Source organism: Anomaloglossus baeobatrachus, chromosome 1 (assembly GCF_048569485.1).
Source record: "Anomaloglossus baeobatrachus isolate aAnoBae1 chromosome 1, aAnoBae1.hap1, whole genome shotgun sequence".
In the NCBI taxonomy this organism is placed as follows: Eukaryota; Metazoa; Chordata; class Amphibia; order Anura; family Aromobatidae; genus Anomaloglossus; species Anomaloglossus baeobatrachus.
This window is the reverse complement of record NC_134353.1, coordinates 431896139-431918120: the sequence shown is the minus strand read 5'-3', so window position 1 is coordinate 431918120 and position 21982 is coordinate 431896139. Positions and strand designations below refer to the sequence as shown.

The window sequence follows — 21982 nt, the reverse complement described above, 5'->3', positions numbered from 1 at the left end:
TGCTAAGGGGTAGTGAGATAACTGTCTCTTTCCCAGCCGGTAAGGTGATCCTAGTATGGCGGGGTACGGTGACCGTGGCCAGCGGCAGTTGTTTTTCTGTCATTCGCTGGAGGTTGCATGTCCGGACCACTTGCTGAAAGGCACGGCGGGTGGCCCTATGTGCGGTCACTTCTTGCCAGTACTTGGGCCCCCTCTTGGTAAACAACACCAGATTCAGGTCTTTCAAGATGTTCATCCCAATAATCATGGGCGTTTCTGATCCAAAGCCTTCCCTGACCACGATTATCCCTCTCTTCCCGAGATCTTGGTTCATCCAGGCAACTCCCGTCACCGGAATGGGTAGATTATTGGCTGCTTTGATCTTGATGGCGGTATCAGGGTCATAGGCAACCCGCGGCTTTAGACATTCTTCGTAGAACTGCTCGGAGATGGTGGATACCTGAGACCCAGTATCCATTAACCCTTGTACGGCGATCCCTTCCAGTAATACCTCCAGGGTGGGGCTATTTGATGCAAGTTTGTTCCGTGGCTGGCTCTGTTTTCCTACACCCCTCTCTTTGACCTCCCCTGCCGAGTGAGCCTCTTTGGCAGGGGCGTCTAGTTTAAAGGCGGCCGCTGTTGTGGGACATGACTTGCTGGTTCTGGTAGATCGGACCGTGGATGAACTTGAAAGTTCTGGGGGCAACAGTTGGCTCTATGGCGGGGATCACTGCATGTCCAGCATCTTCCCATCGGCCGGCTGGGTTGTTGTCTCGCTTGCCGGCCCGCCTGTTGGTCTAGGGTGAACTGTAACACCTGTTTCTGCAACTCCGCCACCATCTGCTTCAGTTCTTCCGTGTCGCTGTTCGGAGTCCCGATACCAGATATGGACCTGCAAGCCGCGGTATATGTCGGTGTCTCCACGACAGGTCCCCTTGAACATTCTATAGCTTCTTGTTTGACCTCAGCAAACGTAAAGGCCGGATTTATCTGGAGTAGATCTTGCAATGAGCGGTTAAGGTACGGGTCTCTCAATCCGGTCACGAACTGATCTCTCAACATCAGGTCACGGGCACCCGTACTAGCTATCTGTTCTTCTTTTCTACAGGCTTGTTCTAGCAGCACTTGAAGGGCATTGGCATATTGAGGAATGTCCTCCGACTCGAGCTGAGTACGCCGGAAGAACATATAGCGCAATGTTCCCGCATATGTGGTCGGCCCATAGGTGTTCTCCAGCACCCGCACCAAGTCATCCAGCGTACACTGGCCCCTAACAGTCTCCAGCCTGACTGTCGTCCACGCTTCCCCCTCTAATGTTAGCATGGCCATTTCTGCTAAGGTCTTAGGATCAGTGTTATACATTTCCCCCACTATCTTAAGTTGTTCAGTCCATTCAGTTACAGGATAGTTCCGTCCGTTAAACTTTCTCACCTGATTGACAATAGACGTCGGGGGAGCTGTCCGTTTATAAGTTACTACCGGGGGATGATTTTGTTGGTCACACATCCTGCCGACTACGCCACATGAAGCGACCGGTGGTAGGGCCTTGGGTGTGTGTGTATGCTCTATTCCAACAAAATCCCCATACTCAGATTTTACCGGTAGTAACATTTCTTTACTATGAAACATATTTATAACACAGTCAACCGAACTATCTGCGCACATGTGTATGGTGGAGTCCCCGGATCTTCACTCCTTCCGGGTACGCAGCAAGGAAAAACAGAAACAGAGAAAAAAACAAAGAAATGGCGGCAACTTTCCCTAACTTTCCCTACAGTCACGTACCAGTCTATCCCAGAAGAAGATGCCGCTCCCACGTCGCAGGCCTGGAGTCTCACGATGATGGGTCCCGGTGCAGCGCTGAAGGGATGCAGCTCCTCGGTCTTCTCCTTTGATCTTCTCCCGCTGGTAACGGATTCTAGTCAGTCTCTTAGTCCCGGGGCACACCGAGCAGAAGAATGGAGGTCACGGTTGCACGGATGGCTCCCTTGTGTCGGTAACGGCCCCTGCACTTGCACTCAGGGTGCGATGCTCTGCAGTCAAGTTGTCACAGCCCCTGGATATGCACTCCGGGCGCGATGCTCTGCAGTCCGGTTAGATCCTCGGTGAAAACAAAGTCCTGCAGACCGGGGATGGCAGAAACCACTTCCACAGGGTGATTCTTCCAAGAATCCGGTTGCAAAAGAGCCCTCTGTTCAGGGAGACCACACGTAGCTCTGTGCTGGCTGAGCTCAGGGGCTGTACTGTGCTCCCACTCTTTTTCTTCCTGGTTAGAACACACAAGCTGTAGGGGATTTCCCACCTTCGTGTCTGTGATTGCACAGTCTGACACTGCCCCCTTGTGGGCAAGTGCTGAAGCAATGTTCAAATCCATTTCTACATTGATGATGCAGTCTGAATGGTGGATCCCATTACATCAGCCAAAATACAGCTGCATGCAGGATGTTGAATAATGCAGGTAAGTTCAATATATATCAGTACGGCTTAGGATTTGAGGTATCAGATCCATTATATTACATTACATTTGGCAGAGATGTGTCCACAGAGCTGTAGAGAACTACACAGAGTCCTGAAAAAGAAGTACAAAATTTCCCTATGCATCTCCATGGTAGACGTAATTAGTATTTAACATAATCAACATTGATTACATTTCTCTATATCTCCTTTCTGTAGACTGTAATCAATCACAAGAGCAGAAGACTACACACGGGCACAAACAGTCCCTTGGTGTCCTCTGAGAACCCTGAAATCTCTCAGTGAACCCTTGGGGCCAATTCGACTAACTTGTGTACCTGATTTACCTACAAGGCTATATACAGGATGTAACCTGAGCTACGGGGTCCAACCTTAGTATGGCCTTGACTAATATATCTAGCTTTGATTGTGTTCTACAAGGGGTTATGGAACATGTTTACAGGTTTATCTGTTCTTCACCACTTTCACCAGAGTAGTTTGTAGTTCGAAAAGCTTATTAGCATTTTGGTGAGTGTTCAGTAAGTATTTGTTTCGCATTGCATACTTTTCTACTGCTGATGTGGTGTTACAAGTCTTGGTGTGCTTTATGGAATGTTTTGCTTATTACTATGGATAGTACACGTCATAACTCTTGTACTATTGTGCAAGATGTGTGTCACATGTACCAATATTGATTACTTTGTAACATTTTTTTATGCAGTATTCCTGTTGATTGATGATCACTTGACCATATAACATCGCTGTATCCTGAAGGCGAGTGTCAACGAACTTATGGACGCTGGATTTACAACATGTCTGACTCCCTGTGTGAGTGACAGCCAAAATAACAGCTGGATGCAAGATGTTGACAAATGCAGGTAAGTGGGGGATATATATTGGTATGGCCTAGGATTTGCAGTAGCAGATCCATTCATTATATTACATTTGGCACAAATCTTTGCAGGGAGCTGTAGAGAATGACACACAGTGCCTAAAAAAGTACCTATGCAGATCCATGCTAAAATCATAATCAGTGATCAACTATCAGAATTAATATTGATTACAACTCCTTTCTGTAGACATTCCTCATGCAGAAGACTACATAACTGTATGAAGAGTCCCATGCTGTCCTGTGAGAACCCTGAGTGGGCCCTTGGGTACCTGCTAGATTAGACTGTATACCTGGTTTGTGTACACGGCAATACATACAGGGGAGAATAAGTATTTGATACACTGCCGATTTTGCAAGTTTTCCCACATACAGAGAATGGGTAGGCCCATTTTTATTGTAGGTACACTTCGATTGTGACAGACATAATAAAAAAGACCAGAAAATCACATTGTATGATTAATTTGTATTTTACAGCATGAAATAAGTATTTGATCACCTACCAACCAGCAAGAATTTTGGCTCTCACAGACCTGTTATTTTTCTTAGAGGGAATCTGTCACCAGGTTTTTAACAACTATTCTGAGAGTAGCATAATGTTGGGGCAGATATTCTGATTGCAGGGGTGTCTGTCTTACTAGGCTGTCTAGTGTAGTTTTGATCAAATCCCTGTTAATTAGCAGTAGATTATCATTACTTGGCCTGCTGTTGTGGCGCCCTGGACTAGCCAGGTAGCCACAGACAAAACACACGCACACTCCCACCCCCAGACAGTTACATTAGTCAGACACAAAACCCTTGTTGCCTCCCTCCAGGGCCTGATGTCCACACCAGGTGGAGCAGAGCCAGGCGGTTGGCCCCACCCACCGAGGAGTTCACAGGCCTGGAGGCGGGAAAAGCAGTCAGTTAGAGTTTGGAGGAGTTCAGTTCAGGAGGTGACAGTGAGAGGTCACGTACTGCAGGTTTCTGGGTAGGAGCCCAGGCACTGATAGCAAGGTTGGCAGACGGTGGTGGCCGTCTGCAGGAGTTGGTGGAACTCCGCAGAGCCGTAAGGACAGGGGCTGGGCGGTGGCCCACCGGTACCGGACCGGGGAACGGAGTGACGCTAAGCACACAGCCAGGGTCATCGGACCCCGACCAGACTTGGAGCCGCTGTCAATAGTCAAATCCGAATGTGACAGCAACCCCTGAGGTTCCCTAACAACCAAGTCCCGATTGAAGGCAACCGCTCACACCGTGAGGATACACAGCTACCGCCACCGGCTAGAAATCCAAGGGCCAGCGCCTGCGGGCAAAACGGGCTCCTCCAGTATACCCCGGGGAGCGGACTACCGTTGGGAAGCCATCGGAGTCAACACAGTACACAAAGGTGCAGGGAAAGACAGCCACCATCACCTGTCTGGGGAGAGACACTGCAGCCGGCTGCGGGACCCGTCCATCCAGCCGTTTGGTTTACCGGGGACTTTGTGCATCTTTTGCTGAGTGAGTACCCCCATGCCATCCGGCACCGCGCCGCCCCTGCAACCCTGCACCTCACCAACCCTGCCTCCCCGTCACACCACCGGGCCCCGGGACCACCAACCCCTACCCACGGAGGGGGAAAACAACATCCCAGCTGCTCCTTACCATCGCTCCCGGGATCCCCGTCACCAGCAGCGGTGGTCCCCATCTTCACCACAACTCGTGGGTGGCGTCACGGACTTAATCCCCAACCAAACCACCCCCTTTTCACTCACGGGCGAGGAGCGCCGCTCGAGTCCCCGGATCCGGCCCACCGAGCAGCAGCAGCAGCGCCGGACCCGAGCGTTAGCGAGCGCAGCGCCCCGCCGCCCGCGACACTGTCATGTAGTTCAGCATATTCATGAGCTCTGTATAGCTGCTAGATCTGCAGCAAAGGAAACATTCATTTCATAAAAATGACCACAAACAGCTCAGTAATGGACACATCACTGGAATCAGGGTCTCGGTCTATACATTATGCTGCTCTCAGATGGGGTATCACATACCTGGTGACAGATTCCTTTGAAGAAGCCCTCCTTATCTGCACTCATTACCTGTATTAATTGCACCCATTTGAACTCTTTACCTGTATAAATGACATCTGTCCACACACTCAATCAATCACTCTCCAACCTCTCCACCATGGTCAAGACCAAATAGCTGTCTAAGGACACCAGGTACAAAATTGTTGACTTGGGAAAGGCTACAGGACAATAGTCAAGCAACTTGGTGAGAAGTCAAGTGCAGGCACAATTATTAAAAAATGGTAGAAACACAAGATGACGGTCAGTTTTACTAGATCCGGGGCTCCATGCAAGACTTCACCTGGTGCTATAAGGATGATTCTGAGAAAGGTCAGAAATCACCCCAGAACTCCATGGTAGATCTGGTCAATGACCCGAAGACAGCTGGGACTGCAGTCTTAAAGATTACGATTAGTAATGCACTACACCATCATAAATTTAAATCCTGTATGGCACACAAGAGCCCCCTGCTCACACCAGCACATGTCCATGCCCATTTAAGGTTTTCCAATGACCATCTTGATGATCCAGAGGAAGAAAGGGAGAAGGTATTGTCGTTAGATAAGACCAAAATAGAACTTTTTGGTATCAGCTCCACTCGCTTTGTTTGGAAGAACAAGAAGGATGAGTACAACCACAAGAACACCATCCCAACCGTGAACTTTCCAGATCTGACCATAATAGCAAATCTTGGGAGGGAGCTGTACTTCAATGTTGCCCAGTGACAGCCCGAAACCTGAAACATCTGGAGAAGATCTGTATGGAGGAGTGGGCCAAAATCCCTGCTGCAGCATGTACAAACTTGGTCAAGAACCACAGGAAATGTCTCACCTCTGTAATCGCAAACAAAGGTTTCTGCACTACATATTAAGTTCTGTTCTTCTATTGTATGAAATACTTATTTCATGCAATAAAATGCAAATTAATTATTTAACAATCATACAAAGTTATTTTCTCTATTTTTTTATCCTTTCTGTCACAATTAAAGTGTACTTACGATACAAATTACAGACCTCTCCGTTCACTGTAGATGGGAAAACTTGCAAAATACTTATTTTCCCCACTGTACTGGCTGGAACATAAGCTATGGTGTTAAGCCTTTCTATGGCCTCAACTAATTTATATACCTTAGATTGTGAAACACAAGGGGTTATGGAACAGAGATCAGATTTGTCTGTTCACCCCTTGCACCAGAGTAGTGTTTAGTTTGAATAGATTATTAGCATTTTAGTGAGTGTCCAGTATTTGCCTTGCATTGCATACATTTCTACTGGTGATGTGGTGTTACAAGTCTTTGTTTGTGTGATTTATGTGTATGTTTCTTAGTATGGATGGTTAAATACACGTCATAGCTCTTGTACTATTGTGCAAGATCTGCAGAACTCATGCAATCTGGATTAATGACATGACTGACTATGTGCGACAGCCAAAAAAAAAGCAAGATGTTGAAGAAGGCAGGTAAAGTAAGATATACTGGCAGGGCCTAGGATTTAAGGTAGCTGATCCATTTTCCTACATTTCATTTGGCAGAACAGTTTGCAGAGAGCTGTAGAAATCTACACAGAGTCCCTAAAATGAGGTAAAAATGTCCTCTGTAGCTGTATACTACAGTCATGGCCAAAAGTTTTGAGAATGACACCAAAATTATATTTTCACATGATCTGTTGCCCTCTGGTTTTTAATTGTGTTTGTCTGATGTTTACATCACATACAGAAATATAATTGCAATCATATTATGAGTACCAAAAGGTTATATTGACAGTTAGAATGAGTTAATGCAGCAAGTCAATATTTGCAGTGTTGACCCTTCTTCTTCAGGACCTCTGCAGTTCTCCCTGGCATGCTCTCAATCAACTTCTGGACCAAATCCTGACTGATAGCTGTCCATTCTTGCATAAGCAATGTTTGCATTTTGCCAGAATTTGTTGTTTTTTGTTTGTCCACCCGTCTCTTGATGATTGCCCACAAGTTCTCAATGGGATTAAGATCTGTGGAGTTTCCAGGCCATGGACCCAAAATCTCTGTTTTGTTCCATGAGCCATTTAGTGATCACCTTTGCTTTATGGCAAGGTGCTCCATCATGCTAGAAAAGGCATTGTTGGGCGCCAAACTGCTCTTGGACAGTTGGGAGAAGTTGCTCTTGGAGGACATTCTGGTACCATTCTTTATTCATGGCTGTGTTTTTAGGCAAGACTGTGAGTGAGCCGATTCCCTTGGCTGAGAAGCAACCCCACACATGAATCATTTCAGGATGCTTAACAGTTGGCATGAGACAAGACTGGTGGTATCGCTCACCTCTTCTTCTCCTAATAAGCCGTTTTCCAGATGTCCCAAACAATCGAAAAGGGGATTCATCTGAGAAAATGACTTTACCCCAGTCCTCAGCAGTCCACTCTCTGTACCTTTTGCAGAATATCAGTCGGTCCCTGATGTTTTTTCTGGAGAGAAGTGGCTTCTTTGCTGCCCTCCTTGAAAACAGGCCTTGCTCAAAGAGTCTCCGCCTCACAGTGCGTGCAGAAGCACTCACACCAGCCTGCTGCCATTGCGGAGCTAGCTCAGCACTGCTAGTAGTCCAATCCCGCAGCTGAAACAGTTTTAAGATACGGTCCTGGCGTTTGCTGGTCCTTCTTGGGCGCCCTGGAGCCTTTTTGGCAATAATAGAAGCTCTCTCCTTGAAGTTCTTGATGATGCGATAGATTGTTGACTGAGGTGCAATCTTTGCAGCTGCGATACTCTTCCCTGTTAGGCCATTTTTGTGCAGAGCAATGATGGCTGCACGTGTTTCTTTAGAGATAACCATGGTTAACTGAAGAGAAACAATGATACCAAGCACCAGCCTCCTTTTAAAGTGGTGTCATTCTTACTTAATCATGACTGTTCGATCGCCAGCCCTGTCCTCATCAACACCCACACCTGTGTTAATGGAACAATCACTAAAACAATGTTAGCTGCTCCTTTGCAGGAATGCAATGATGTTGAAATGTGTTTTGGGGGTTAAAGTTCATTTTCTTAGCCAATATTGACTTTGCAAGTAATTGCTGTTAAGCTGATCACTCTTTATCACATTCTGGAGTATTTGCAAATTGCCATTAGAAAAACCTAAGCAGTAGACTTTGTAAAAATTAATATTTAAATAACAATTTCCATAAGGATTACATATAGTGTGCCCCTTTAATTAAAGGGGCATATAGCATACTCAAAGTCAATAAAAACCGGAGAAACACGAGTATATTGCTTGCAAATATGATTTTATTGATAACAATGGCAATTAAAAAACCCCCAAGGGGTTAAGGAAAAGTGAAGAAAGAAAGTGAAAAGGGGGTCCAGGAAAAATGGTTATAAGCCAATCAGAAGTATAAATATGTCCGGCCAATACAGGGACAATAAATACAATAAATTGCACAAAGCCCAGGTAAAAAGTTAAAAGGACGGACACAAGTTAGATAAATAACATATATAAAGTGCCTGTGTATTAAAGGGATGTAAACAATAACTGTATGTGCATGCCAGAGCTAAAGTGCTAATAGTATAACCGGCGCCTCCAAATAAAAGGTGCACAATTCAGTAAAAGGTCTCAAAAGACACAGGCAAACATCAGAGTATATCAGCAAACCATAGATCCTGGGACCAAGAGAAAACACCTACGTACGTTTCACAAGAGTGAGGTAACCACCAGCTTCATCAGGGAAAGAAAGAATAGTGATCCCAGGATGCGGTGTGCACTGCTTTAAACCCTCCATCTAATGCCATAATAGCGATCAGCTGTACGTGTATTCAGACACTGCTGGAGCGGCGCATGCGTGCAAGGTCCTCCTCACCCCATCCACCAGATCCAGCCGTCCGGGCGCAACGCGCATGCGCGGGCGGCACGGCAACAGCCATGACGCCCGCGCCTGCGCAGATGCCCTCAGGACGCCGAGGACGGGGGGCGGGGGGAGAGGAGCATGAACGCACGCGCACAGGCAATGTATTGTAATAGAAGTCCGGACGTGCAGGAGGTAATAGACATAGATAATTTATAATGCCACAGATAACATTATTAGTAACAACAGCACATGTAGAAAGGCGGCAATTTGTCCAGAGCCATATCATATTCGCACGTCCATTTTCTTCAAGCCCTCAGAAACAGCCGATGTCATGACATGATGGGAGTCAAGACAAGAAAATCATCATGATGAATGAAAGAAAAATAGAATACGTCTAAAAGGAAAAAATAGAAAAATTTTTTTTAAAAAAAAAAGAAATAATAATATCACAAAACATCCGGGGATGAAAAAGAGGGGGAGAAGTGATAAGAGAGAAATATATATATATATATATATAGTAAACCCAAAGGGAAGAAACTGATAACAAGAGCAAAAACAAGTACTCATAAAAGGGACTCATAAAAAGTATGAGAAGCTAATGTTCTCATTAAGACCTTTTGGGGTAAGGGTCCCCAGAACAGCAATCCACCTCGCTTCACAGCGGGCCAAAAGTTTTTTAAGGTTTCCACCTCTGTTGCCACCATGGATAACATCGATACCCCTCACCTTCAGTGAACTAGGGTCACAGTTATGATGGGTCAAAAAGTGACGTGGCAGTGTCTTCAGGAGAGAGGTATCTTCCACTGACCTGGCTGCCCCAATATCCCTCACATGCTCCCTCACCCGTACCCGGAGCTCACGGGACGTGAGACCGACGTAGATGAGGGAGCATGCACATGTGGCAAAATAGACCACATGAGTTGTGCCACATGAGATGTGATGTCTAATCCCGAAGACACGTCCGCCATCGGCGGAGTGAAAAGTGGCACAACGAAGGACATTGGGGCACGCCACGCAGTGGCCATATGGAAAGCAACCATGATTTGGTCCCCGACTACCAAAAGGATTCCTGATGGGAGGAATATAGTGGCTGTGAACCAATACATCTCGTAGATTCGGCGCCCTCCTGGAGGTCATAGATGGAGAGTCAGTAAGGAGACTAGACAAAATAGGGTCCGTTCTAAGGACCGGCCAATGCCGTTTGAGGACAGAACGCATAATGTCCCACTGTGCGTTGTAGGTACTGATGAATCTAATCACCGGATATTGTACAGTCGTTCTCTTTTTATACTGCAATAACTCATTGCGAGGAGTGTTTTTAGCTCTTAGATACCCATGTTTAATATTGCGTTTACTATAACCTCTCTCCAAGAAGCGGTGACGCAAATCAGTTGATTGTACCTCAAATTTTTCCGAAGTGGAACAAATGCGCTTCATGCGCAAAAACTGGCCCGTGGGGATGGCACGGATGGTCGAGGGGTCATGGGCTGAAGAGGCATGCAAGAATGCATTAGTTGAGGTACTCTTCCTAAAAACATCAGTTTGTACCATATTAGATGAATCAACCGCAATGTTGATATCAAGAAAATCTATATGAGTTTTGCTGAATTTATATGTTAACCTGATACCAAAATCATTGCGGTTGAGATTCTGCATAAAAAGCTCAAGCTCCCCCGTTGTGCCCTGCCAAATCATAAAAATGTCATCAATAAAACGCAGCCAGCACTGCACATGGGCACTGGCCTCTACGCCCTCGTCACCAAAAACCAACCTCTCCCAGTAACCCAGGAAGAGGTTGGCGTACGAGGGCGCACAGGCCGCGCCCATCGCAGTGCCGCGCTGCTGAAGATAAAAGACATCCTTAAAAACAAAAAAATTATGCGTTAGGGCAAAACGGAGGAGCTCCACGACCAAATCGACCATCCCGCCATCCCGACCGGCAGCCTCCAAGTAAAAACGCACTGCTGCCAAACCATCCTCGTGTCTAATGATAGTATACAAGGTCTCCACATCTGCTGTAACAAAATACATGTCCTCCTCTACAAAGACACCGTCAATCCTGTTTAGGACGTCCGTAGTGTCCTTGACAAACGAGGGCAGTGTGTCCACTAGTGACTTAAGGTGGAAGTCAATGAATTTACATACAGGATCACACAAACCCTCGATGCCAGACACTATCGGACGTCCCGGCGGAGTGACGGCGTCCTTGTGGATTTTCAGAAGGAGATAAAATGTGGGGACACGAGGATATTTGACAGCAAGGCCTTCAGCCATTTTTTTATCAATAATACCGTCATCAACAGTGTGAGGTAAATCCGGAGATATGACGATAAATCATGATATTCAAGTTATGTCAGGAAGCCCTCTCCTGGTGTCACCCCCCCTTTCCTTCACACAACTTGTTTAGCAACCCATCCCATGGCCATCTCCTGTGATATGGAAATTAGGTGATGTGGGAACAAAGGACACAGGATGACTCCCTGCCGTCACCCTGTAACAAGAGTTGTATCTCATTATAAGGCTCTGGAACTAGCCAGACAGAACGACTCCAGTAAAAAATGGTTCATATCTCGCAAGCCATATTTCCGATAAATACGGCAACCATAAAAATGGTGTTTTCGCATGCGGACGATGCTGGCACACCTTTTTTATGGGAGCGGGAGCTTGGGAAATACCCCAGGCGTGATATCAGCCAATGTGGAACTAGTAGACAAGTCATGAAACCTCTCATTCTGTAGCTAAATTCATAACTGTCACAATGAGAGCATTGGCGTCCGCCTACGACGCTCCCAGGCCAAGTTATGGCCATATTCCATGTTGTGGATTTTGTCCATAACTCCAGCCAGGGGTGGAGCAGTGCTCCCTCTGAGGTCACGAAGGTAGGAGGGGACCTGGATTTGCCCAGGTTGATAACCCTACTTCGGCCATTTTCCAGTGTTCTTTCGCTGGGGGTCACGTGTAGGAAACATCTGTGGGAGTTCCTGGAAACCTGGTCTACAGCGCCCCCCTGTGGCCAGACGCACAAGGTAACTGATTGAATTGCATACCTGTTTGTAAACCATGCTTTATCTGTAACTGTACTCTGACATATGTATATTCTGTAGATTCCCTATTGTATATATTGTAGTTTCTAGTGTGCTTTAGGCTGATTAAATTATATAATTAATCTTGGGCTGTTCTGTTATCTCGATCTTGAATCCCACGTCTGTGTGTTCGGCTAATAGTTACCGTGAAGCGGTTGGTGGCAGCGAGTTTGTGCCAAGGATTATTGTGGGGAGGCCAGTGAGATTCGGGGAGATTTTATATATTCCGCCCGCGGAGGTCGGGGGAATATATACCCTACTCTCACCGGGGACCCTTCAATAATCGGCATAAGTAGTATAGCGGCCTCCTTGCTTATTGTCGGGCAATTCCATAATTGGCCTGACTATAATAGGGGCGCTAGAGAGCGCGTCACGTGCTCTGTCTGTCGGTCGGGAGGTATAAAGGAGGGGTGACCCCCACTTGTTACCCCCCGATTGTGACGTACTGGTAGCCAGCGCGGGGGATTTCTGAGTGACCCCCCCGGTGGTTTGTGACATATTGGTGGCAAGCGGTGGGATCGAGATAATAGTGTGTGTGAGTGTGAGACCCATACTCCCAGACACTAAAGACTGCCTGCAGCAGCTGTGGCTGCTGGGGTCTTCAGACTAGCTCAACACTAGAGTGTCAGAGTGCAGATACTGTAAGGTGTGTGGAGGCATCAGGTGTCAGTTCTGTGTCAGTGACCAAAAGTCTGCAAGAATGGCTGATGGCACCAGGAGCAGAGCTAGGCAACTGGCCAATGCTAAAGCAGGAGCCGAAGAGAGGGAGGACGGTGCTGTGGACAGTAATGAGGAGGTTGCCCACGAGTCCTCCAGGAGCTCGACGCCAGAAAACAGCTCTGCAGAGGACATTGCACAACCTGGCACTGCTGGACAAGATGAGGAGCAGCTCACCCAAGGGTCCTCAACGAGCCAGATGCCAGCCCTCCGCTCTGCAATGGACAGTGAATCACCAGGCTCCGCAGCGGGCCGCAGATCACCACGTGCCATTCCACCGAGCCTGGGAGGCTCGGATAGCCTTCTTCAAATGGCTATGGCCCTTCTCCAGGCTGGAGACCAGGAGGGCTACAAGGAACTCCTGGCAGAGCGCAGGGCAGAGCGGCAGGCAGCGCGTGACGCTGAGGCTGCGGAGCGGCAAGCAGTGCGTGAGGCTGCGGAGCGGCAGGCAGCACGTGAAGAGCGACAGCAACAGGCCGAGCGTGACTACCAGCTGCAGCTAGCTCAGCTCCGGCCCTCATCAGCCACACGTGACCTTCAAGACACCAAACTCCCAAAGGTCCGTGTTGAGGACTTCCCAGTGCTGGAGAAGGATGGAGACTTGGACTCTTTCCTGACTGCTTTTGAACGGACTTGCTTGCAGCACCATCTGGACAAGGAGCAGTGGGCCAAATACCTGACCCCCCGTTTAAGGGGTAAGGCCCTGGATATCCTTGGGGACTTGCCTGCTGAGGCAGATCAGGGCTACGACACCATCAAGCGGGCCCTGATCCAACAGTACAACCTCACTCCAGAGTCCTACCGCAAGAAGTTCCGGAGCCTACAGAAGGGACCAAAGGACTCCTGGGCTGACCACCGGCGGGCACTTGCCCGAGCTGCCGACCACTGGACCCAAGGCCTGCAGCTTTCCACCGGACCGGAGATCCTGGACTTGTTCATCACGGAGCAACTCTTGTGGAACTGCCCTGAGGATCTCCGCCAGTTCATCCGAGACCAGAAGCCAAAGGGATCCACGGCTACAGCTGCCCTGGCTGATGACTACACCAACAATCGGGCCCCGGAGGCCAGGAGAGCGGCCACCAGCAGCACCTGGAGAGGGGATAAGATGAATTCTGCGACTGCCCCACCTGCCCCTAGACTGCAGGGGGTGTCCCCCTCAACTCCCCTCTCCAGGCCCGTGGCAGAGCCAAGACGGTGCCACCAGTGCAACCTACCTGGACACTTCAAGGCCATGTGCCCTCAGCGTCCCAAGGCCCCGGCTCCGTCCCCGTCCCAAGGGCCGCCCAAGGTGTATTGTGTGGGTGGGGGTGGTGGTAGGTCCCTGGACAGCTTCCAACCTGTCACCGTCGGCCGGTCTGTGACCATAGGACTGCGAGACAGCGCCTCGGAGGTGACTCTGGTGCGGCCTGAGATGGTGTCCCCCCAAGACTTGATCCCTGGAAAAACCCTCGCTGTCTCCGGGATTGGAGGCATTGACCCGGCGCTGCCTGTTGCTGACATTTATGTGGACTGGGGCGCAGGGCGAGGGGTGAGGGAGGTGGGGGTAACTGATCGGATCCCCGCAAACGTGCTACTTGGGACAGATTTGGGGCAGATAACCTCCCAGTTTGGGCCCCAACCAAGGGCTGAACCTTCAGCCAGTACTGACATGCCTCCGGACAATGTTAATGTGTTATCTATGAATGATGCAAGGGAGGAGGGAGTGAACTCTGATATTTCTGCTTGCATAGACACCATAGACACACACACAGCTGCAGCTGTGACAGGGGAGGGGGTCAGAGAAAGGTGTGACAATGCCTCTACAAGTAATCAGCCTGTGAGCTGGGATCTGTTGCCCTCTGCAGGGATAAGCAGAGAGCAGGGTGCTGCAGGGGGAGGACCAGTGTGTGGGGTGGGGGCTACCACAGCAAATGTGGGGTCCCCAGAGATTTCACAGCGGGGTTCTGTTGCTGCAGGAGGGGAACAGGCAGGTGAGATTGGGGCCGGTCCAGGAGCGGAAGTGCTCCCAGGTAAGATCTCGGTGCATGGTTCCCCCACAACCGGGGTGTCAGGAAGCCAGGTAGGTCTGCCTGAACCGGCGACTTGGTCAGGAACGGAGGAGGAGCAGGCACGACCCACGGTCGCAGCGGCTGTGGCCGCTGTCACCCGCAGTGGGAGTGCTGGAAGCCAAGGGGCCTTCCGGAGGTCCGATAGCTCTTCCCCTTCTGACCAAGTGGCAGCCGAGTCAGGTGGAGGCCAGGACACAGGTCCCGGGGTACTGACCGAAGATGTGACAGTCTCGTCGATTCTGGCCACATCTAGTCAGGGGTTTCAGGCAGCGTTAGAAGCTGACGACAGCCTGAAAGCTCTTAAGGAGCAGGCGGCACAGCCTCCCTCGGACTCGGACCCGGAGCGAGTGGTCTGGGACCAAGGACGGCTGTACCGGGCCACGGTCCAGCAGGGTTCACCGGAGGCGTGGCCCAGGGACCGACAGTTGGTGGTACCCTATCCGTTCCGGACGGAGTTGTTGCGGATCGCACATGAGATTCCGATGGCCGGACACCTAGGGATCGCTAAGACCAAGGCCAGGTTAAACCAGCATTTCTACTGGCCAAAAATGGGGGCCGATGTGGTTGCCTACTGCCGTTCGTGTGAAACCTGTCAGAGAGTGGGGAAGGCGGGGCCACACCCCAAAGCCCCACTGGTATCTCTGCCAATCATCGATGAGCCTTTCAGGAGGGTGGCTGTGGATCTGGTCGGCCCGCTGGCCATCCCCAGCAGCTCCGGGAAACGCTTCATACTAACGGTAGTGGACTATGCCACCCGGTACCCAGAAGCAGTGGCCTTGTCGTCCATTCGGGCTGACAAGGTGGCCACCGCATTGCTGGAGATTTTCTCCCGAGTGGGTTTTCCCCAGGAAATGCTCACTGACCGGGGGACCCAATTAATGTCCCAGCTGATGGAGGCCCTCTGTAAGCAGGTCCAGGTGCGACATCTGGTGGCCAGCCCGTACCATCCACAGACTAATGGCCTGTGCGAGCGGTTCAATGGCACCTTAAAGCAGATGCTTAAGATGTTGGTCGACTCCCATGGGCGTGACTGGGAGCGGTATCTCCCACACCTGTTATTTGCTTACCGGGAGGTTCCACAGGCCTCAACAGGATTCTCACCGTTTGAGCTCCTGTACGGGCGACGTGTGCGGGGCCCCCTGGCTCTGGTGAAAGAGGCTTGGGAAGGGGATTTGGCCACCCCTGGAGTGTCGGTTATCGAGTATGTCATGCGCTTCCGGGACAAAATGCAGGCCTTGACGCAACTGGTACACGACAATATGGCTCAAGCCCAGGCCGATCAGAAGCGTTGGTACGACCAGAACGCTTGTGAGAGGACCTACCAAGTGGGTCAAAAGGTGTGGGTACTGGTCCCCGTACCACAGGACAAGCTTCAGGCAGCCTGGGAAGGCCCATACCTCGTGTACCAGCAGCTCAACCCTGTGACGTACCTGGTCACCCTGGACCCTGCCCGTGGAAGGCGGAAGCCCTTCCATGTGAACATGATGAAGGCACATCATGAGCGGGAGGCATGTGCGCTCCCCGTGTGCAACCTGCCCGAGGAGGGAGAAGCGGAAACCCTCTTGGATATGCTAGCCCAGGTTAGGGCAGGCGGATCCATTGAGGATGTGGAGGTTGGCCACCAGCTCTTGGAGGACCAACGGTCCCAGCTGTGGGCCACCCTACACCCCTTCCGGGGGTTGTTTACCAACCAGCCCGGAAGGACTGACTTGGCTGTCCATCACGTGGACACTGGGGATCATCCCCCGATCCGGCGTTCAGCATATCGGGTCTCCCTGGAGGTGCAGCAACACATGCGCCAGGAGATTGACGAGATGCTGAAGCTGGGGGTGATCCAGGCATCCAACAGCGCTTGGGCCTCGCCTGTAGTCCTCGTCCCTAAGAAGGACCGAACCACTCGGTTCTGCGTGGACTACAGGGGGCTCAATGCTGTCACGGTCGCCGATGTGTACCCAATGCCACGCATCGATGACCTGCTCGATCAGTTGGCCGGGGCTCAGTACCTGACCATCATGGACCTGAGCCGGGGATATTGGCAGATCCCCCTGACTCGCAAGGCCAGGGAACGCTCTGCCTTTATTACCCCATTTGGACTGTACGAGTCCCCGGTGATGCCATTCGGGATGAGGAATGCCCCTGCCACTTTCCAGCGGATGGTCAACACCCTGCTCAAGGGACTTGAAGGGTACGCGGCCGCGTACCTGGATGACATTGCCGTCTTCAGTCCCACCTGGGAAGATCACCTAGAGCATCTAGCACAGGTGCTCAGGCGGGTCCACCGGGCAGGTTTGACCATCAAGCCGGGCAAGTGTCAGCTGGCCATGAGCGAGGTCCAGTACCTCGGTCACCGGGTAGGCGGGGGAACACCGAAGCCCGAGCCTGAGAAAGTGGAGGCCATCGCATCCTGGCCCACCCCCAGGACCAAGAAGCAGGTGATGTCCTTCTTGGGGACCGCTGGGTACTATAGGAGGTTTGTTCCATGCTATAGTAGCCTGGCAAAGCCCCTGACGGACCTCACCAAGAAGAAGCTGCCCTCTGCAGTCGATTGGACAATGGACTGCGAGACAGCCTTCCGGGCCCTAAAGGACGCCCTGTCCAGCCCGCCCGACTTCACGCGGCCGTTTGTAGTACAGACCGACGCCAGTGACTTCGGCCTCGGTGCGGTGCTCAGCCAGGTGGACTCTGCGAGCCAAGAGCACCCAGTCTTGTACCTGAGCAGGAAGCTGTTACCGAGGGAAGTGGCCTATTCCACAATGGAGAAGGAGTGCCTGGCCATAGTGTGGGCCCTGCAGCGTCTGCAACCCTATCTATACGGGCGCCACTTCATCGTGGAGACGGACCACAACCCCCTCAGCTGGTTGCACACCGTCTCTGGGACGAATGGGCGACTGTTGCGATGGAGCCTTGCGCTCCAGCAATACAACTTCACCATTCGCCACAAAAGGGGCCGTGACCACGGTAACGCAGACGGGCTGTCCCGACAAGGAGAGGTCGCGGACGGGCGCACGGGGGAACACCGGAGTGTGCTGCCCCCTAGCGCCCTCAAAAGGGGGGAGGTGTGAGGTAAATCCGGAGATATGACGATAAATCATGATATTCAAGTTATGTCAGGAAGCCCTCTCCTGGTGTCACCCCCCCTTTCCTTCACACAACTTGTTTAGCAACCCATCCCATGGCCATCTCCTGTGATATGGAAATTAGGTGATGTGGGAACAAAGGACACAGGATGACTCCCTGCCGTCACCCTGTAACAAGAGTTGTATCTCATTATAAGGCTCTGGAACTAGCCAGACAGAACGACTCCAGTAAAAAATGGTTCATATCTCGCAAGCCATATTTCCGATAAATACGGCAACCATAAAAATGGTGTTTTCGCATGCGGACGATGCTGGCACACCTTTTTTATGGGAGCGGGAGCTTGGGAAATACCCCAGGCGTGATATCAGCCAATGTGGAACTAGTAGACAAGTCATGAAACCTCTCATTCTGTAGCTAAATTCATAACTGTCACAATGAGAGCATTGGCGTCCGCCTACGACGCTCCCAGGCCAAGTTATGGCCATATTCCATGTTGTGGATTTTGTCCATAACTCCAGCCAGGGGTGGAGCAGTGCTCCCTCTGAGGTCACGAAGGTAGGAGGGGACCTGGATTTGCCCAGGTTGATAACCCTACTTCGGCCATTTTCCAGTGTTCTTTCGCTGGGGGTCACGTGTAGGAAACATCTGTGGGAGTTCCTGGAAACCTGGTCTACAGCGCCCCCCTGTGGCCAGACGCACAAGGTAACTGATTGAATTGCATACCTGTTTGTAAACCATGCTTTATCTGTAACTGTACTCTGACATATGTATATTCTGTAGATTCCCTATTGTATATATTGTAGTTTCTAGTGTGCTTTAGGCTGATTAAATTATATAATTAATCTTGGGCTGTTCTGTTATCTCGATCTTGAATCCCACGTCTGTGTGTTCGGCTAATAGTTACCGTGAAGCGGTTGGTGGCAGCGAGTTTGTGCCAAGGATTATTGTGGGGAGGCCAGTGAGATTCGGGGAGATTTTATATATTCCGCCCGCGGAGGTCGGGGGAATATATACCCTACTCTCACCGGGGACCCTTCAATAATCGGCATAAGTAGTATAGCGGCCTCCTTGCTTATTGTCGGGCAATTCCATAATTGGCCTGACTATAAGAGGGGCGCTAGAGAGCGCGTCACGTGCTCTGTCTGTCGGTCGGGAGGTATAAAGGAGGGGTGACCCCCACTTGTTACCCCCCGATTGTGACGTACTGGTAGCCAGCGCGGGGGATTTCTGAGTGACCCCCCCGGTGGTTTGTGACAAACAGCTTTAGTGAGGATCCCTTCTAACTGAGCGGAGAAGGAGGACAAGGGGCAGAAGTGTAATCTGCTGTAGGTTACTTTATCTTTAAGTTGGCGAAATGCCTCCTTCTCGTACTTCTCCACCGGCCACACCACTATGTTCCCCCCCTTATCCACAGGTTTAATAACTATATCATCCATCAATTTTAGTTGTTCGAGTGCGTTCCGCTGTCGATGTGTGAGATTATCCAAACTACGTCTTGAGGGAATAGCTCTAAGATGATCCATGACCAGTTTCACAAACACATCGACAGCTGGACACAAAGAAAAGGGAGGGAACCTAGTGGATTTGGGCAACAAGGAAGAAGGAAACTTACCAATAGAAGGAGTTAATTGTTCCTGCAGCAGATCCTCCAATGCCCTCAAAGCCTCCCTCTCAGCCCGATCCTCCAAAATAGGGCGAGAGAGCACGTGATGAAAGATTGATTACCTGCAGTTTAGTAGTCAATTGTTTATTATTATGCATGGTCGCAGATCGTGCAGGTTGGTGACGACTTTTACCCTTTTTGGATCCTTGGTCCGGGCCGGGATTATCATCACATGCTCTACTCAGACCCCCAGACTGCCCCTCATCCATCGAAATTAAAGATTGTATTGAGGTAGATCTTGATCGAGAGAATGAATTATGGCGAGTAAGTGATCTTCCTCGTACATGATTATTCTTCCATTTATAAATTCGATTTAAAAGGTAATCTTGTGAGTCTCTATGAAACTTCTTAAATTTAAGAGTCTTAATTTCCTTCTCCCATTTGGTAAGATCACTCTCAACCTCAGTATTAAGCTTCTCAAGGGCCTCGGATGTAAGCGACTTCTTTAAGGTGGAATCAATACCATCAATTTCCTTTTCAATAAGTGCTAAGGATGAGCTATTGTGGTCTCTGAGTAATTCCAAGTACCCTTTAGAACAATTGTGTGAATATTGTTCCCATTGAGTTTTAAAATCATCATTCTCAATGGGAAAAGAGGGGAAAACTTGTACCCTCAGACCACGGGGAATAAGATTTTTTTCCAGGTATTTAACTAAGAAAGTACGATTCCACCAAATTTTAGTACGCTTATACAGGAGGCCTTTATATTTGGGGAGAAGTATTGCTGTATTGTTTGTGGAGGAGGACATGTATTTTGTTACAGCAGATGTGGAGACCTTGTATACTATCATTAGACACGAGGATGGTTTGGCAGCAGTGCGTTTTTACTTGGAGGCTGCCGGTCGGGATGGCGGGATGGTCGATTTGGTCGTGGAGCTCCTCCGTTTTGCCCTAACGCATAATTTTTTTGTTTTTAAGGATGTCTTTTATCTTCAGCAGCGCGGCACTGCGATGGGCGCGGCCTGTGCGCCTTCGTACGCCAACCTCTTCCTGGGTTACTGGGAGAGGTTGGTTTTTGGTGACGAGGGCGTAGAGGCCAGTGCCCATGTGCAGTGCTGGCTGCGTTTTATTGATGACATTTTTATGATTTGGCAGGGCACAACGGGGGAGCTTGAGCTTTTTATGCAGAATCTCAACCGCAATGATTTTGGTATCAGGTTAACATATAAATTCAGCAAAACTCATATAGATTTTCTTGATATCAACATTGCGGTTGATTCATCTAATATGGTACAAACTGATGTTTTTAGGAAGAGTACCTCAACTAATGCATTCTTGCATGCCTCTTCAGCCCATGACCCCTCGACCATCCGTGCCATCCCCACGGGCCAGTTTTTGCGCATGAAGCGCATTTGTTCCACTTCGGAAAAATTTGAGGTACAATCAACTGATTTGCGTCACCGCTTCTTGGAGAGAGGTTATAGTAAACGCAATATTAAACATGGGTATCTAAGAGCTAAAAACACTCCTCGCAATGAGTTATTGCAGTATAAAAAGAGAACCTCTGTACAAGATCCGGTGATTAGATTCATCAGTACCTACAACGCACAGTGGGACCTTATGCGTTCTGTCCTCAAACGGCATTGGCCGGTCCTTAGAACGGACCCTATTTTGTCTAGTCTCCTTACTGACTCTCCATCTATGACCTCCAGGAGGGCGCCGAATCTACGAGATGTATTGGTTCACAGCCACTATATTCCTCCCATCAGGAATCCTTTTGGTAGTCGGGGACCAAATCATGGTTGCTTTCCATGTGGCCACTGCGTGGCGTGCCCCAATGTCCTTCGTTGTGCCACTTTTCACTCCGCCGATGGCGGACGTGTCTTCGGGATTAGACATCACATCTCATGTGGCACAACTCATGTGGTCTATTTTGCCACATGTGCATGCTCCCTCATCTACGTCGGTCTCACGTCCCGTGAGCTCCGGGTACGGGTGAGGGAGCATGTGAGGGATATTGGGGCAGCCAGATCAGTGGAAGATACCTCTCTCCTGAAGACACTGCCACGTCACTTTTTGAACCATCATAACTGTGACCCTAGTTCACTGAAGGTGAGGGGTATCGATGTTATCCATGGTGGCAACAGAGGTGGAAACCTTAAACTTTTGGCCCGCTGTGAAGCGAGGTGGATTGCTGTTCTGGGGACCTTTACCCCAAAAGGTCTTAATGAGAACATTAGCTTCTCATCCTTTTCATGAGTCCCTTTTATGAGTACTTGTTTTTGCTCTTGTTATCAGTTT

General features: G+C 49.7%; 1 long non-coding RNA gene across 5 annotated transcripts in view; it reads left to right on the top strand.

The window, feature by feature from the left end:
• LOC142316524 (uncharacterized) overlaps window positions 1-21982 on the top strand; it is an 87530-nt gene that overhangs the window by 44984 nt on the left and 20564 nt on the right. For all 5 annotated transcript variants that reach the window (XR_012754635.1, XR_012754636.1, XR_012754632.1 and 2 more), the window contains one exon: window positions 3155-3311. This is a non-coding gene — a long non-coding RNA (uncharacterized LOC142316524). The remainder of the gene's footprint in view (window positions 1-3154; window positions 3312-21982) is intronic.